The sequence below is a fragment of the Amblyomma maculatum genome, chromosome 10 (genome assembly GCF_055883805.1).
Source record: "Amblyomma maculatum isolate TAMU_Amacu chromosome 10, ASM5588380v1, whole genome shotgun sequence".
Classification (NCBI taxonomy): Eukaryota; Metazoa; Arthropoda; class Arachnida; order Ixodida; family Ixodidae; genus Amblyomma; species Amblyomma maculatum.
Window position 1 is genome coordinate 22,419,868 of NC_139353.1, and position 17,441 is coordinate 22,437,308.

General features: G+C 44.7%; 1 long non-coding RNA gene across 1 annotated transcript; it reads right to left on the reverse strand.

The window, feature by feature from the left end:
• Positions 1–4,790: 4,790 nt before the first annotated feature.
• On the reverse strand, positions 4,791–13,891 carry LOC146175838 (uncharacterized). The gene is made up of 3 exons (XR_014701476.1): positions 13,734–13,891; positions 12,916–13,023; positions 4,791–4,995 (listed from the first exon to the last, which is right to left on the reverse strand). It is a non-coding gene; the product is annotated as an uncharacterized LOC146175838 (long non-coding RNA).
• Between the last annotated feature and the right edge of the window lie 3,550 nt (positions 13,892–17,441).

Sequence of the window (17,441 nt, forward strand, 5' to 3'; positions counted from 1 at the left end):
TAAACAATTACTGTAAGTGTCTTGATGAGCTGGCCCATCAGGTGATGAGAAATGCTTTGTATATACGGATTCACTAAATGAGAAGCATGGGCATGTTCAACTCAAATAAAATTAGCTACCTTTTCTTAATCTTCAAAAAGCATTTTATACAGTGACCCTTAAGATTTTAACTACCAAACTGAACTACTTAATTGTTTTCTGCTGTCCATTTATTGCTATTCTTATGAATTTTTGCATCAGATTAAACAACCAAATCAAACCTGGTGATAATGTATCAGTAAAGGGGGTTGTAAAGGGTGGGGTTTATTCCATCTCCCATACTTTTTTTCCTTAATTTAATAACACAAGCCCCAAAATTTAAACTTCCACGAGTTTGTCCTTCTAGAATGAACAAATTGTGTTCTGAATGCAGTTTCAGTGAATAAGAATCTTTTGGCACCATGCAGGGGGTCATGCCGACGCCCATGTCAGTATCTATATCAGTGTAAACTTTCCCAAAACATAATTCTGTTGGCGTATTTAGCGCAAGAAATTTTTATGCGCGGGCTAAATTGAAACCACTGTGATGATCGAGCGCGTACCTGGCCATAACCTCCTCTATTTTTTTCGAAAAAATAGAGGAGGCTATGACCTGGCTCTCTTATGAGCCCGTTTCATATGTGCGGGTATACCTTGCTCTCGAAGCTTGCCGTCCCTCCTGTGCGCTACGAAGGAGCAAGTGACAACTTCGGAGCAGTACGCTGCCATCTACGCTACCTGCTCGGGTAGTTTCGGCCGTACACAGGCGAAACCGAAACTATACAGCGGGTGAGCGCAAATCGCCACGCTAGTCATGCATGCTGAATACGCGCCACGCACCGCCGCGGATGTCACTCCTTTCATAATGTTCGGGAGCGCCCGGGAGGAATGGCTAGCGAAGCGATCGTACAACGTACACCCGTACATATATATGCCGCGCGCACTAAATTATCCTCGACCGAGAGGTTTCGTTTTCTGCCATGCGCGGCCTAAATTCATGTGCTAAAAGCGGGGACGATAATGGTGTTTCCAAAATTTAAAAAACTGATATAGATATTATAATTGCGACCTCAGCGAACCTATAGCTGTTAGTAAATGAGGCGCTAGTGCGCATGACTAGTTAAAAAGTATTATCAGTTATATACCAGCGCCTGCTTAATTAATTGTTATCGCACCGCATACACGGGCACGATTAAAAGCCTCCAGCCGAACCAACCCGTGAAACTGCATGTTAATTCTGCAATGCCCGCAGTCTCGGCATAGTTTCTTTTTTCACGACTCGCACCCGCAGCAGCGGAGGCTGCAACGAATTGCATGCCGCCCGTAAGCGTGTACGTGGCGTCGATCGGCATTGCAGTGCACCGTTGTGATCATTTAAGAGCCAACAGATCCCGTACGTCTTTGTTGGCCAGCGTGTATAAACGAGCGACTCGAGCAGGGTAAGCCATGCTAATTCGACCAGGGGGCGACTTCGTGCCAGGAATTGCATGGTTGCGATTTTATAGGAAGTCGAGATTGAATTGCGATGGCCCAGTGGAAGCTAGGTGGAACGGGACTGCATGGCCATGTCACAAAAATGTAGCAGCCGCGGGCAAAACCAACCACCCAACAACGCAACAGTGTCTTCTGCAGTCCCCCCCCCCCCTCCCCCGCTGTGCTGGTGCAGTTGGCGTACTCGACTTCTGTGTCCAAGGGTGTGGGATTCAATCCTGACTGGGGTGACTGCTTTTCGATGGGAGCGAATACTAACAAGGCGCCCGCGTGTACTGCGCGGTACGGTAAAAACCCAGCTAGATGGTCGAAATTCTCGGAGCCTTCCACTATATACGGCGTATCTCATAGCCTGATCGAGTTGCTTCGGGACCTCATAAACCAAACCAAACCATATTTTGCAGTGCAGTTTAATTCGTCCCCCACGTACCCACCTTGCATACACAGCATATGTAACGCGACTCATTCGAACATTTGACCTCGAGAGCTATTATTCGAACTGAAGTGGAAGCGCGAATTTTCATGTGGCACTTGATCTCAGTGCGTGGTTATGCATATGTTTGTTGTGAACATAAAATATGGAAAAAGAAGTAATTTTTTTTACTATATATTTTGCGCTGCCGGATTTACAAGCAATGATATATCCAGCAGCCAAATGACCGTTTATATAGAACAATTTGTTCAAATTATTCCATGTTGGTCTCTAACAAATCCAGTGCGTAAGATATGCATCAGAGTGAATCGCCGAACTTTCATCCTCTGATGTGCTCTTTATTCGCTTCGCCGATTACGCGACTGCCATAGGGCTGCGCTGTAAACTAAACTCAATAAAATATTTTATTTATGTGCTCAATTAGTAGAGATGGCTTACCTGCTTATAGTGCAATAATCAGCGAAAATTGATGGCCATTAGCAACCAAACTGGAAAGAGGGTTGAATCCGTGCCGCGGAGGGCGTGGCGTCGCTAGGAGAATCGACGGCAACGATGCGCCGGCCGACAGCTGCCAGTCGATGACCAGACGCATAGCATGCTTGGTTTGTAAAGGTGACCACTGCTCAAGTGCTGCCGATACTTTACGTCGCAGTCGACAAGAAAGAAGTGAAAGCGATTAAATTGATTTACGTTGCACTCTCTCCAGGCGTTTTAATTGAGCAGTAGCCCGTCCATGTTTGGTGTCAGTGCTGCGTTTTCATTTTTAGTATCAACCAAGCAGCTCGATTAGACCACATTAATTGTGCTTGAGGGAGTATATATGACAAACACTAAGTGACGAAGATATATCAAATTTTCTTTATTAAAAATAGTAGTTGGCAGGGCCCTTACCTGCAGGTATACTTAAAGCCTGATAGCATCTGGTTTAAGCACCCTTCCATATATATTTCATGGAAATCAGGTTAAGCCTAGCTGAGTCCACATAGAAAGGTACCCTCTCACAAAACATGGCATGCCAGTGCGAAAGCACGAAGGTGCTGTATAGAAACTAGCAGACGTCGTCCTTGCATGATGGAAACTGGCAGCTTGAAATATGAAATCTATATGTGCCAGGAGGAATTCTATGTAATATTAAGCATTGCAATACTTTGCTTGAAAGCATATGCTTTTTTTTTTTTTGCTCATTAGTTTCATTCACAGTGAACATATGAGGTGTCTACTCGGAGACATTTACTCTATTTTCCTTTTCCAAAAGCTTGCTTCGTCCCTGACAGAGTACTGCCAAATTTTTCAGTTTTAAGCCAAGAAAATTTCTCACTGCAAAATTGGAAAGTGTGCCAAGTAATTAAGTAAGGCAACAATGCTATGCTTCAGAATACTCAGGCTACTGGAGGCATTAAGCTGAAAGTTTCATCATTAAAATCTTGTCAAACATGAGGATAGTCCGAAACTGAATTGATAAACTACTGATGTTAATACTGCATTTATGGTTCCAAAAATGGCTGGGATCACACGTGTATGCTGATGGTACAGTGTAGCAACTTTTGTTGCTATACGTACCTTAATTACTATTTCTCAATTTTTGGAACGCTGTCATCTTGACAATGCTATTTCTTTAACTGCCGATTTTACTTATAATTACTGTGCCTAAAGGTTAAAGGTGTGGGAAAGGTTATACCAGAAACTGAAATACACATAAATTGAGCAAATGCAAAAATATTTCGGGGGCACTTCAGCACCGCTGTTAAGGAAAACATGCCACAGCATTTACGACTCCTGTATCCTCATTCCTGTACATTTAGTTGGCTACTTGTTGACTCACCAATCTTAGTTTGCACTTTTATCACACATACCAATTTGTAAAATTACTAATTACCACATTATGTAAATGAACTCCCAACTCACACATCTGACGGGATTCTGAAAGGCAATGAGTTTTTCTCATGTCAAAGGAGCTGCTTGGGTAGGCAGCTGGACCATACCATGGTCCTCACATCACACAGACCAATCCATCCGGTCATACTATCTGCCACTCATCCTTGTCGCTCAAATTGCCGTTTTTGGTAAATATGGCCTTTTAATGCAGTCACATTAAATTAGGCGAGGGCTTCAACTATTGTTACATGTAAAGAATTACTGCACACGCTTTTTATGCCCTTTTAGTATGCTGCCTCACCATCCCAGTAGCATAGAGGCACAGCAATAGTGTATTAAGCGGGCATCCAAGGTTAGAATCTCATTGCTACAAGCATGTCACCTCGCTATTGAACACAATTCACTTTGAAGGGCCAAGATTTCAATATTTTAGTAAAGTGATTAGCACTGCCAAATGTTTGAGCATTACATGAGGTGACAGTATGGGTGTAAGTAAGCATTGCAATTGAGAAAGTTGCTGCTCATCTGCAAAATACTGAATTAAACAAATCTTATGCAATTCAACACCACCCACTTTGCCATTTTATCATCAGTCCCTGTCTGCAGTTCGAAACATCTTCATTGGGCTTACCTCTAAAAATTGTCTACCACTTTGCCATTTTATCATCAGTCCCTGTCTGCAGTTCGAAACATCTTCATTGGGCTTACCTCTAAAAATTGTCTACGAAATATATCTGTGAACTTTTCTTACTTCACTGGTTTTGCAGATTATTTCCAGTCTCAAAAGGAATAACAAATACATGTGGTTCTATGACACATACAGTAAATACTTACCTTACTAGGTAGGTTACAAAAAGAGAAGTAATGCAGAAGGTAGGCAGTCTAAACATAAATGAGTGTGTCAACATGGTGTTTTGGCACTGGAGTGTTTATTACTCCAATCATGTGCGTTAATAATGAATGAAAAGGCACATAAGTAGGAATACTTTATTTTGACACAGAAGCTATGGCCAACGTGTGTGTGTTGCCATTACGCTCGTAAGTGAAGTGCAGACTTGTGAGTACACTGTTGAGCCAGTAGCACAGGGAGCAGTCAACTTGGGCCAGGGAATGCCATGCTTTGAAAGGTGGGCAGCTGTTGTGATCTCTCGACTAGTATCAGTCACGTGCAGGATCGGCTGTCACGGGGAGAAAAAACAAAAGAATGCAAGCTCAGAACAACAACAAAACACCCAGAGAAACTCAGAGATGTACCAAATTTAAATAAAAAGATAGCAGGACTGCAGCTAATGCAGCAGCTCATATATTCTAATAGTGGATTTGCATATGGTCACTACACCCTCAAAAAGGAAAGAAGTACAAATGCTGAATTCATGACTCGTCAAAGGAACCAGACAAGAAGAAAAGTGTGCACCCTGTAGCATAGCTCAAGAATGAGAAAAGCCAAAACAGCGAAAAGGTTACCCTAAGTAAGGCCAGTACTAGTGCTCTCTGCATGCGTGTGACAATGTATCACTGCAGTGCATATGCACAGCAGAAATGGACACCATGGGTGGTAAAGAACTTTATCAACACTGGCCGCAGACATCAGAACAGACAGCTGATTGTGCTTTGGTATAACGCAAGCATGCGGGCTTTGGTAGGTTGTGAAGCATATAAATAAATGTTGAGACATCTTGAAAACCATGTGTGCACATTTTCATTTGCTGCTGCATCCAAGAAGTTTCGCTTGCACTGTTCATTAGACAACATGCGTTGCTCTCGGATTGTAGCGTTTGTCAACTACACAGCATGATTCCAGAATTGCGACTGACTCAGCTGTGAACATTTCATTTTTCTAAACTTGCGAAATCCTTCCTATGGGCTGTGAAAAAGAATGAGGAACTGTTCCACCGAAATGTAGTCGCTCGCCCTCTATAATGCACATGATGGCAGCCATAAGTCATTTTGTGCCAAACAGTAATTTCCATACAAGTAACAAGAAGTTCTCAAACTATGTGACAGGACCATAGCTATTTACTTTGAGGGTGGCCACAGCAAACGGGCAACAACCACAAGATGGGCAAATCCCTCACCGAACTACAGGACCATGACAGTTGCTACAATGCTAGCATCATAAAACCTCTGGCTGTCTGATATATGGTCCTCATCACAAATACACCAGTTCATGTTGTTAAGGAGGCTGTCCATGAGCATCATACTTCTCAAAGCAGCTAAAAAATATTGCAAACAGAGACCAACACTTGATTTTAAGTGCAGTAGCAGCACTACTAACATTCAGTGTGTTAATGGAGTATAGACACCCTGGAACAGATGACAAAAATTTAATTATAAATTATTTAGCGGTTGAAGATAAAAACCAGGCGATGATCTGTACAGAGTAATGTTTTGCATGTCGTTAACAAGCAAAATGCGACCAAAATTAGGTGCATATGCTCCTGTAAGATGAAGTGCTGCACTGGCCTAGCCCAAGCAGTGAGAGTACCTCCAGTCAAAACGCTTTCAAGTGCCATCATCCATGAGATGGTTGCCCAATAGCAATCGGAATTTTCATAATGCAGCGTTCCTTATCTTCGGCCAGCATTTTTCACTCTTCCCAATGGATGCAACCCTCCCCAAAACTCCAAATTGAAGACATCAATTCAGTCATGCAGAATTGTCAATAATGACCTGAACCACAAACCAACTTGGAGAGGTGGAAGCAGGCTCGAGCACTTTGAAGCTATAAAACGGGAGTTTTGAAACATTCAAATTGTTTTGAAGCATGTTTCTAAAGTCAAAAGATTTTATTAGCTGAATTTTTTATACCTGACATACCAAAATAACCTATTTGATTTTTATTCAAAGATCAATGCATTGCTGAAAATGCAAGACTAACAGCCAAAACATGTATAGATGTTTAAAATAACACAAATGACCTTAGCAACAATTTGGAACAAACTAGTAGAAAATGCAATGCTTGTTTCTATACTTGATGCCCGAACGATAAGTTTGACTAAAAACATGACTCTTTTAGCTTGAGAAATGTGGACTATACCACTATGATGTGCTCAAGCACCACTAGACTAGTTTGGAGTTCACATCAATAAGCAGCACATTTCCACTCTTTATCTTGTGGATATAATTTTTTTTATCCATGCCTGTTCTGATAAAATTTCCAAGGCACTGATCAGTAATAACTTCAGTGAGGATAGACTGCACTCAAGGATAGCCCTTTCCTCCTCCAGATGCCCTACTCCACGGCTTTTTGTCAGTGGCTTCTCATGTTTTCGCTTGAGTGGCACCGGAGATTCCTTAATTTTAACATGTTAATGATGGGCCCTCCATGCCTGCCCAACACTTGTGACATTTCTAATGATTGACACCTTCATGGTGTCACACCCATAATACTGTATGTTTTTGTCTGACGTATGTTTGACAAGCTTATTATTAACAAAGAGGTTCAATGAAACAGATCTATGACTGCCAGAAATGAGGCTCATGCTGGTCTGGCTTATGGGATTTAATGTCCCAAAGCAACACAGGCTATGAGAGGCTCATGTTCTTCTATTTAGCAGAAAAGGAAAAAATTGAGGAAAGCATATAAATAACTAATAAAAACAAAATCAGCATTGGTGATGAATGGCAATTAGCAGTGTATCTACTCTCAAATGAGAAATAACTCATTGCAAACTAGGAAAACAAAACAAAAACAAGAAACATGCCACTGTTGAGGTCCGAGACCTCCACATTATGCATCCCATGCTTTACAAACTAGCTACAATAATGGCTGTGCAATCTTTTACTTTCATGCTATTTATGTTGCATGTACCCCAACATAGACAGCGTTCATCAGTGCTAAACTAAACCACAGCAGCAGACGTGGGAATGCCCTGTAAATACAGCAACAAGGTTAACGACTGGGCGAGTTGGTAATCATTCATTTTAAACCAGCCAAAAGACGAGACACAGAAGCCAGCCTCATCTCGTTCGCTTCTATTCTCTGTCTCGTTTTTTGGCTGGTTTAAAATGAAATACAGCAAGTGCCAAGTAGAACATGATGTGGAGCGTGGTGTCTGAAGGGTTGTGTATGAACGAGCCGCGCCGGCGCGGCACGCCACTGCTCGTAGTGTGCCCAACCTCCGACAGGCAGTGAGACCTACGGATTCGGGCAGTACGGCCAGTGTGACTCTTTCGTCTTCCCATGATAACTCTAGACTTAGAAATTAGCTGAAAACGAATGCATTAGTTTAGGCCGTTTACAGTCTCCAAACACACCACGAAATATGTCAGCTGTATTGCATTTCGCTTCTGCTTAAAGGGGGACATAGCTCTTAAAATTATTTTCCAATTTTTGACCAAATTTGATAAAACCTGGCATTCTGATTCAGTTTCTTGCACTGATTTCAAACATGCCACCATTTTTCCAACTGGCCAATTAGTTCAAGAGATAATGAAATTAATTGTTCATAATTTGCAGAAACAATGAAAAAATAACAGCACTACAAAAAAATTCACATGGACACTTTGCTAGGTACTAGAAAGCATAATGAATACAATGTTAGGAGCATTTCTTTTTTTTAAACAAATATTAGCGATGTTATAGCAGTTCAAAGTTTTCCATTTTGCTCTAAATCAGACAGGAAGGCACTCACATTTGGCGCAGTGAATTTTAAACTGCTATAACATCGCTAATATTTGTTATACAAAAGTGCACGTAACATTGTATTTGTTATGCTTTCTAGTACCTAGCAAAGTGTTCACGTGAATTTTTTGTAGTGCGGTTATTTTTTCATTGTTCCCGCAAATTATGAACAATTTCATTTTATCTTCTGAACTAATTGGCCAATTGGAAACATAATTATATATTTGAAATCAGTGCAAGAAACTAAATCAGAATACCAGGTTTTATCAAATTTGTTGAAAAACGTAGGAAAAATAGCTTTAAGAGCCATGTCCCCTGTTAAGGATGGCGACGAGACAAACGCGAGAGCTGCCGCTTTCAACTATTGTGACAAGAATTCCCCACCGGAAAGGAACGCGGGGTGTTTGGCCAGACGGCGACAGCAGCCCAAGTCGGGCAATCGGGAAACAAAAAGGTTCAAGTGAATCTCGGCGTCTTCCCGCCTGGGTCAGTACCCTCAAGCCGGCCACGCGGTCATCCCCTTCGTCTGGCCGACAGCGCGCAACGGCCCTTGCGACGCAGACGGTGTGGCCCAGACCAAGTCCTCGCTAGCCATCTACACTACGCTTCTCCAATTCGTCTTGCCGACAGCGCGCAGTGCCGCGTTCGACATGGGAGTGCCCCCGACAATGGGACGCAGACAGACGCCGATCGACGCAGGTGTGTGCCAGACTGTGAGACGCCGGCAGTCAGTGAGCTCCTCGTGTGCTGCCCTTTAAACTGCCACAGCGGCTTCCTGCTTCCCCACCAAGCCTAAACTTTCGAGGGGGCCCCGAAAAAAAAAAAAAAAAAGAGAGAGAGAGAGAGAGAGAGAAAGTAATCGGATTTCTTGTGAGGAGGCTTTAATATTTAGACACCGCGTGCAGCAAAATATAACATTAAAATCTCGAGGAAACGCAAGGTAGCCAATTGCATGTGTATGTAGTCTTCACGCCATGCCAAAACGGCCGTTAGTTAAGTATAAGTATCACCTCCGTCAAAGAAAGAGAAAACCAATACTCTTCCCAATTTAATGTATCTGAACTGGAGGCGACAGTGGTAGAAGAAAGACAAGAAGCTCAGGCGGCGTGCCCGCCCTGTGGTGTGCGAGAGGCGCTGTTATATCATAGCTATATTTATCGCACCGTCGCCAGGGCCGGCATGTGTTCTGGCTGCAATGCTCTTCGCTGATTCTGCATGTAGAAGGTCCCCCCCCCCCCCCCCCCCCCCCCCGCGCCTCCAATTCCCCCTTCCGAGAAAGATGGCGCCGTTGCGGCAGCAAGACTGTATCTGTGGCTGAGGCGTCCCGAGTGTTGAACAGCAACCTTGGAAAAGGCCAAACCTCATAAAGCGTTCACACGTTGGCCCTTCCCAGTGGTTTGTATGAGGTTTCCAGTTCCTAGTCTCCAGTGGTATACAAAACTGACCATATGCGGAAGCACCTTATCGCAGACCAGACTGTCTGTGCTCGCTGATAGCTTAAACAGCCTCATCCAGCGTTACTCTAATTTATTAGGCGAATGCCACGCTGCACCACACTAGAGTAACCCGCACATGGCATTTTAAGCTTTAAAACATGCAAGAGCGGTGTCTGACTGCTGCTCTTCAGTCACAGAGGGGAGTAATTTCATATATTCGTTTGAATCGTTCAATGGGCCCGCGCACGTCTAATTGCTTACGACATTAATTGACTCATTTAAACATTGCTCATTCAAGATTTATCTTATTTCAACGTCAAGGAGATTTCTAAACTCTATCAAGCCTTTGCGGCTATTTCTGTTATGAGACGTTCCAATCAACAGCTAAAAATGAAAACCATACCCACGTTTGGTTTTGAATTTTCTCACAACGAAAAAAAAAAAAAAAGTGTACATGACATCAAAAAAAAAGCTATGTCTGGAGTAATGGTCCCCAACCGGCTCAAGGTATGAGGATGCTGTAGCACAGGCGTTCGGATCACTTCGGCAACATGGGGTTCTTCAATGAAACTGTCACCTATAGCATATGCCTGCCATGCTTTCAGCTCCGACCGAAATGCTGTCTCCCAATTAGGATCAGACTAGGGTATCCCAGCCCAGTACTCGAGAGCTTTAATGACTAAGCCACCGCGGTGCCGTAATAAGTTAATAAATAAGCTATGAAGACTAAACCTTTTTCTCGAAGCGTACCAGTTATTTCATCCGTTTCGTTGCTGCGACGCCGCGGATTTTTACTCTGACAAAGTGACTATAAATCGGACATCGGCTTTCTGTGTACAAGCCCGAATCCGGCTCGGGCCCACACGTTTAAGTCCACCCCGGGTCCAGCAAAAATGTTCACGAGTCGGCCCAGACGACCCGTGGGCTGAGCCGCAGCCGGCTTTTGGGCCGGCCCATGCCCACGCAGTGTCGTGTAAAGCACGTGCTACCTTCACCTGACACTTCTACACAAGGTTTGACGATCTTTTATTTTTTCGGTTCCTGGGGCTGCCTTTCAGTGGGTGGCTTTCTACTTTTCGAAGTCTGAAAGGTAGGCAAGGCCGGCAGAGAATATCGTGGGGACCGCTTCCTTTGCTAGCAACGAGCAACGCTTTGTAGCACATGCCCATTTAACTCTGTCATCCATGTTTTGGACACAAACCTGGGCTTCAAATGCCCCTCACAAACAGTGACTGTATAGCTCGGTCCTATCTTGGTATGCCGGCCGCCATAGCTGAAGCTGTTCGACATCTTTTCGCACCGAAAAAAGCTGACATTTTTCATTGCAGAATACGTAGTCTGTATCACAGTGGAGAACAATGCACGTTTTTTCCACATTACATTACAACTTAGAATATACCATGATCGAAGAAAGGCGTAGAGCGGGGGCGTCAGCGAAAGTTGAGAACTGACTGCCATTCCTTGCGGCAACCAGCGAACCCGCGGCCACCAACAGTCAACGCAGTCTCTCGGCAGCCTACAGAAATCAGCGCATCGGTATCGCCACTTACTGCTTGGTGTGGAGCAGCCCGCTCACGCATTTCTATTCTAACACCATGATGCGGAGGTTGTGTGTCCGGGCCGACCAGTGGCATATGGTAGTTTTTTGCTTGACAATTACCTCAGACAAACTCATTATGAAATCCATTGATAGCCACGCCATTATGGGCATAGAGCAGCGGTCTCAAACTCATATTGCTACGTGGGCCGCATTGACAAAGCCTTTTCTCTCATGATCCAGGAGCCAGAAAATAACAAAACAACAGAAAACAAAGTACAATAAATAACGATAAAATGAACAAAAAGAAGCAAAACTTCTTTTTTCCAGACCAAGCCCTTCCATTATTGCAAAAGAAAAGCAACGTGTGCTCCTTTCTGCTTGAATGCCCGACAAAAGCAGTTTCAGGATCACTCGGAGAGAGGTACTGAAATGACATACCTGTTAATAAATACCACACTTATAATCCTCAGCAAGAAAAAAAAAAGCACACTTGGAAATAAAAGAAAAGGCAGGATGTCTGGCTCCTTGCTTTTGAAGGCATAGTGATGTCAAATGAAAGTTCATGCAGAGAAAAGGCAGGATGTCTGGCTCCTTGCTTTTGAAGGCATAGTGATGTCAAATGAAAGTTCATGCAGATTAAGTGGTCAACGCCTTATTAAAAATGAATGCGTACTAACTGGGTACTAAGTCTGAGCTTATTTTAGTTTGAAATTAGGGCTGGTGGTAATGCTTTCAAAACGTTAGCTGAAAATTGAGCTGGGCAGACTGCATCACGCAGCTTCGCTGGCCGTGCTCCAAGACCCCTGGCATAAAAGGATCATCTCTGATGAGTGGAAAAAGACTGCACGGCGCTGCTGCGCCAGAAGATGCAGGAGATGACAAAGCAAGTGAGTGCGAGGGCGTGCTCACAATTCTTGCTGCTACAGTGAGCCTCATTTGCTAGGCTGCTTTGATTAATGTGAAGCAACCCTGCCACACTCGGCTGGTAGGCATATCGGTGCCCGGAGAAGCTGTCACTGTTTTTAGCTGCTCAACGGCCCTGATAGTAACCAAATAAATAAATAAATAAAGTTCTTGCAGCAACTTTGTCACACGCACAAAAAAGCGACACAACCAATCTGTGCAGGAATACCATTCGTTAAAGAAGGCAGCTTTGCTAGTTTCTCACAGCGAATTGAGAAGACAATATAGCGTGGTTTGATCTTCCATCTCGTGCAAACATTTGTTTGTTTTTGGAGCTAGTCTGGTTTTCTTAGTCTGAATCAACTGTTACATTGCACACTGTTTGCGATGCATTAATTGCAGCTGAGAAAGAAAGGCTGCGAACTACAAGCTGGACACCGCAACTGCAGGAAGCTGCAGGGATGCTTGCTTATCCGAATCCTTTATGCACTCTATGCAAACTGGTGACCTGTGCCATGTTCCCCATGTAAAAATTAAAACAAATGACCAGTCCCGGTGGCACAGCAATTGTTTTGAAATTAAGTACAGGGCTCACCTTGTGGCGTTGGAGCATATGCTGCCTCCGCCTTTCATAGTCCCATTTGTTCAGCCTCAGCAACCAGCAAGCCCATGCTAGACTCCAAAACACATATCAGGAAGGTCCCTGCGTACAAATATTAGACGTCAGCTTATAAGCGATGTTTACACACACAAAAGAAATTAAGACAAGTACAAGGCGAAATCGCTTACCTCACCGTAATTAGAAAGTGGCCCTGCATACACTTGACAGTGCGCAGTCATAAAATGAGGTATGAAATCATTATTCTACACCGCGTCATTACAATGCGGGTCACACAAAGGGTCACGTCGCACAAATGGTTAGTACGTCGTAGTGCACCGAAACAAAAGCTTCCCACACAGGCCTGTGTGATCCTCGCCTTTCCTGCTTCTACGCGTTGTTTTGTCATGTCCTAGTATCTCCTCAAGTCCCTCCATCAGCTCAAAGACGTTACAATCAATAAATATTCATCCAGACCGCTGAGGAAAGCTCACCCAAGTTTCCCGCCCTTTTTAGGCGCACGCAAAGACTGGTAGTCAGGCGTGTTTTACAGACTTTCGTGCGGTTGGCCTAATAAACGGTATTTAACCGCATGTTCATTGGTGTAGAACTACGTTGAGCTTTCGATTGAAACTTTCTATAATACACCTTTGGGCCGTTCGGGCCCACTGCCGGCCAAGCAGGCTCAATGGTCGTCAACAGAACATTTGGGCGCAGGGAAGTTGAAAACTAAATGTAGAGTTCCAGACAGCGGGCAATGACTCAATACATGCATACTGAAATATCTAAAAAAATAGAAAAAATTGCTTACGTACCGTACAACACGAGAGCGCACGGCTGGCACGGCGACGCAGCTCCCACGGCTCCGACGACCAGCCATTCTGCTACTAAAAACAACCACCTACCCACAAAACAATAGCCGGACGTGACGTTTTTCTTAAACCGGATAAGACGTCATGGGTTGCAGCAAGCATTTTGCTCCTGCAACCCGGTTGCAGGAAGCATTTCGCTGCTGCAACCGGGTCGCAGCAGACGGCGCCTGATGGCACTCGCCGTCAAACCGGTCAAACCCGTGTAGAACTGCTGTAGAACCAATGGTTCTTGCTTCATGCATAACATGGATCATAGATAAAATGTACTCATCATATCCCCTGTTACTAAAACGTTAGTTACTCCAACTGCTCCAACGCTTGCTAGTGCTGGCGCTAATGTCTTGATTCACTTACGAAAGAGCAGTTTCGGTTTCGTACACTCAGCAGCAGGCACCCAGAGCGCGCATAAAAGCATCTATTTTTTATATCTGTGACACAAGCTGGCGACGGTTATTACCTGAGCGAGTAACCCCTTTCGTTGATGCTGTCTCCATCAACACTCTTATTTTATAGTGATCTAGATGTTCTAGAGCTCGGCGTTATATATATATATATATATATATATATATATATATATATATATATATATATATATATATATATATATATATATATATATATATATATATATATATATATATGTATATATGTATTCAGTTCTAGCGGTTCTGGTATAGTTCTAGCTTCCAGCAGTACCGCCTTTGCTGCTGCCGGCAAATGAGCTGACGTCAATCCCTCTGCCACATCGCTGTATTACGGAATCTAGGGACATTACTGCCGCCCACACTTGACAAGTGACTGCTGAATGCAGCGCGGCCAATGGCTATGTAGGCTGCGGCCCGGGGCATTAAGCGCGACCCTTTTGAGTGACTCTACCCTTTCGTACCGAGTATATACTAGTAATAATAATAATAATAATAATAATAATAATAATAATAATAATAATAATAATAATAATAATAATAATAATAATAATAATAATAATAATAATTGGTTCACAGGAAAGGCGTCGTATCTGTCACACTTCTTCTGTGGACACCTGAACCGCGCCATAAAGGGATTGATTGATTGATTTATAGGAAGGGAAAGGCGTGGTAACTGTCTCACTTGTTTTCTGTGGACACCTCAACCGCTTCGTAAGGGAAAGGAGGAAGGTGGAAGTGAAAGTGGTAAGAGAGAAAGAGGAGTCGTAGTGGAGGGCTATACGGGGTATTTTCGACTACCTGGGGATCTTTAACGTGGGCTGACATCGCACAACACACGGACGCCTCTTCGTTTCGCCTCCATCGAAACGCAGCCGTCGAGGTCGGGTTCGAACCCGGGTACGAACCCGCGCCCGGGCTGCGGCAAACGCCAATGGAATGCCTGTCTAGGCATCCCACCTAGTGTATACACCTCTATGTAATATAATAAATGTTTGCACCACCACCACCATGTGAAACGAGAGACCCAAGTTATAGTGCTTTAGAAGATTGGGATATTCTAGAGCACTATACCCAAGTTGGCAGCTCCTGCCAGCCTACGTGGGGTGTGACGTCACACCCCACGTAGCGTCACGTGGGTAAGACGTGGCTACCGGCCGCGCTACACTGAAGGCTGGAAACCTTGAGTAGTAAGTATTGCTTTAGGGGGGATGACGCAGTATCTGTCACACTTTTCCCGTGGACGAGTGAAAGCGGAAAGAGAGAAAGGGGCTGCCGTAGTGGAGCTCTCCGGAGTAATTTCGACCACTGATGGAGGGCGACCCATAAAAACAGAAGTAAACGCAACTTACCGCAATATTTTTCTCGTTTAGAGTACCAGAAATGGCGGCTGGTCGTTAAACATTGCCCAGCGCTTTGAAGAAGTATGCTGTGTCATTGCGGAGGCGATGTACTGTAAGGTCTCCCGAGGAGATCTCCCCTGATGGGACTGATACAGGTGGGTCACCGCCGCTTGTGGCGGAGGCTAGCCTGGCACCGAATTGTTATCTGCTGTAGGCCGTCATTGCACCCGCCACCGCTGGTGGTGGACGACGGCTGTTGTTGCGGTGCACGTCTTTCTTTCTATCTTCCTTTTCTTTCTTCTCTATTTTCTCTTCTGTCCGCACGAGGCAGCGGAGGTGGCTGAGCTGCAGAGCCAGTAGCAGGCCCGTGTATTTTCTTTTCCTTCTTCCTACAGTCACAACAACAACAACAACAGGCGATGTACTTTTAAAACGAGCTTGCATGAAGCGATGCATGTCGGGCAATCCGCCATGATGATGTCGCTGGCATCAGACGGCGGGCAGCGCAGCCAGGCTGAATTGAGAAAGTGCCTTGTTTTTTTCGACAGTCCACCGAACAAATAAGCGGCTTTTCATGCGCTGCCCTTAAGTGCGTGCAGTTGTCGGCAGATTCTTGAGAAACGTACGCGTTGACGCCCGAAAAATCGGGCGCGCTATGAAGAAATGCAAAGCAGTGACCTGGCCGCCCGTCGACATCACCGACATTCATGATTTCTAGTTCTAGCAAGCATGTAGTTTTATACTTGCCCGGATTGGTGTCGTTCTCGCGTGTGTTGGCCCGTGAGAGCCATTCGCGTCGGCGTCGCTGGAGGAATCACTCGCCTTCTCGCCCTCATGTAGACGTATTGTTGGAATCGTGAAGAACCCGAAGCCGGCCTGTCCGATCGCGCCAGCATCGTCTGCGCGCACTGCCCCAGCCCTTAACGACCACGGCGGCTGTTTCGATGGAGGCGAAACAAAGTGGCGTCCGTGTGCTGTGCGATGTCAGCGCACGTTAAAGATCCCCAGGTGGTCGAAATTACTCCGTAGTCCTCCACTACGCTCCCCTTTCTCTCTTTCCACTTTCACTCCAACCTTCCTCCCTTCCCTTACGGCGCGGTTCAGGTGTCCATAAGCAAGTGTGACAGATACGGTGCCTTTTCCTTCTTGTGAACCAATTATTATTATTATTAATGGCTGGCCTAGCGCGAGGGCTCCTCTCGCGCCACTACCGACCTTCTTCGCAACAATATGAAAGACACTGTATCTGTTACATTTCTCGGTGTACACCTGAACCGTGGGCCGTGAAGGAAGTGGAGAGTGAAAGAAGAAACAGCTGCTTAGTGGAGGGCTGCGGAATGCCGTGTTTACTGTATTGTGAGCAATTTTTTTCGCGATCGCAATACCGAAAGTGATAGGGTGCTTGCTTAGATTCGAATAAAACCCTTCAAACTTCGTAATGACAAGCTTTGAGTTTTGCCACACCTTAGTCTTCCTTCAGCGTTTGCCGGCGCAGCGCAAATCATTATAGCGCGTCCCCATTGGGCGATCAGCATCACGTGGGGTAAAGAAGTTACCGCGCGCTTTTTTTTGCTTGCGTTTTGTTGTTCCCGAAAAGCTTGCCAAATCTTGCGACCTCAGCGCCCTCTAAGATGCTCCAGAAAGAAGCTGCGACGCACAGATGGGGCGCTCTGCGGCGTGTAAATATGAAGTTTTAGGGCCTTTAGATTCGAATTCGAATCTAAAATACGCACTCCCCTAGATTTCGCGGGGACGTCCTGACGAAACGGGTGCGAGAAATATTTTTTTTTTATGGCAAACCTTGCAAATATCTTCTGCAAATGCGATTACAGTTCACTTCTGTGACAGCCTTCTTCAAACACATTCCGGCTTCCGTTACGGCTATC